This window comes from Medicago sativa, chromosome 5, assembly GCF_051527215.1.
Source record: "Medicago sativa cultivar Bolivia chromosome 5, Bolivia_mono, whole genome shotgun sequence".
NCBI classification, from domain to species: Eukaryota; Viridiplantae; Streptophyta; class Magnoliopsida; order Fabales; family Fabaceae; genus Medicago; species Medicago sativa.
In genome coordinates this window covers 49,530,956-49,532,575 of record NC_140753.1, presented here as the reverse complement: position 1 = coordinate 49,532,575, position 1,620 = coordinate 49,530,956, and the positions used below count along the sequence as shown (strand labels likewise).

At 28.8% G+C, this 1,620-nt stretch overlaps 1 long non-coding RNA gene across 1 annotated transcript; it reads right to left on the bottom strand.

Moving 5' to 3' along the window:
- Positions 1-663: 663 nt before the first annotated feature.
- LOC146922675 (uncharacterized) lies at positions 664-1,088 on the bottom strand. The gene is made up of 2 exons (XR_015012552.1): positions 949-1,088; positions 664-848 (listed from the first exon to the last, which is right to left on the bottom strand). It is a non-coding gene; the product is annotated as an uncharacterized LOC146922675 (long non-coding RNA).
- Between the last annotated feature and the right edge of the window lie 532 nt (positions 1,089-1,620).

Here is a 1,620-nt window from a genome sequence, read left to right as displayed (position 1 = left end):
TCAAAGTAGAATAAATAAGTAAGACTTCGTCTTTGCACATCATGTTATCAGTAAAGTTTTCTACGTGTGCGTCATAAATATATGATACTAGATGTTAATCTTGTATTTGTTAGATGATCATGGAGCAACGATTTTAGTTGAGTCTAGAGTAAGGGACACTACAAGGGGAGTTGTAGAGACCGTAGTTTGAGTGGGTGTTATGTCTATGATACATAGGGAGGTTATGGGGGGGCTTTGCACATGTCGTGAGAGATTTTGGGACTTATTGAGGACCATGTGGTACCTTGGTTAGTGTCCCTTTCTAGTGATTGTGTTGTATCAGCTATGGAAGATGTGTTAGTGTGTAATAAATATTTGTCAATACTTCCATTTATAACAAATGTAATCAAACATTCAAACAATATTGTAATGAATCCTTGGTGGAAGTAGGCCAAAGCAAAACATAACAGATAATACTGACATCTCCCTCATTAAAAACCTTAACAAAACAACCAATTGACATAAAACATGTTGAAGGAAAAAAGAGCGCAATGCATACAAATAATATTAAATTAAAAATCTATAGAAACTTCAATTAAATTTTGAAGAAAACGAGAAAAGTACTAATACAACAAATATTATGACTTTTTTTTTACCAAAACAAATATTATGACTTATAAATAATAGACTTAAATGTTCTAGTCGCCCCTTATATTTCTCAATTGTTTGATTTTTAATCGCCTTGTTTCAATTGTGTGATTATGGACCCTCATAAATCATAAAGAAATAACAATAATTACCAATACACTTCATAGCTAGAGGTTTTATCACCTTTGGACAATCATCATCAGAAACGCAACGAATTTTAGCTACACATGACATATAAGAAAAAAAAATGTTACTAAAAGGTGATAAAATATTATGGGAAAAAAACTTTAGAATTGAAAATTGGTGTGAAAAATAGCATACTTATTGCTGTTTCAACAAGAAATAGAGAAAGAAAGTTGATCAAAGCATAAAAAAACATGGGAAATTGAGCCATATTTTTCCTCCTTTGCATGTAATAATTTTTTTTTATTGTTTTATAACTAAAATTTCATGCTCTGTTGATTTTGATTTAATAGTTTTTAGCACTTCGGAGTATCAAGAAGCCTTTTTTAAAATTGTAATTAATGTTAAATGTATTTAATGCATTAGTATCTAGTAACATATAGTATAAGAAAACATTTTGAGTTGTTTATCATAAATGACAAGAAAGTCACAATTTTAAGCGAAAGTGATTTATGACATTACTTTGATATCTTTCCATTTTTATAATAAATTAGTTCTTGTTAATAGTTTCCACCAAATGCACTCAAGAGACCTAAACTAAATTTATAATGTCTTGTACTCCTTCCGTCCTAAATTATAAGTCGCTGAAAAAAAAATGTCTCAAATTATAAGTCGTTTTACAATACTAATGAAACATTAATGTTACTTTTCTTATTATACTCTTAACTATTTATTACTTTTTTTTTGAGAGACTATTTATTACTCTATCTTCCTTCAATTCTTTAATTTATCTCTCTCATAATACATGTGAAATTAATTACATTTCTTAATACGTATGAAATGCCCAAAACGACATATAATTTGAGACGG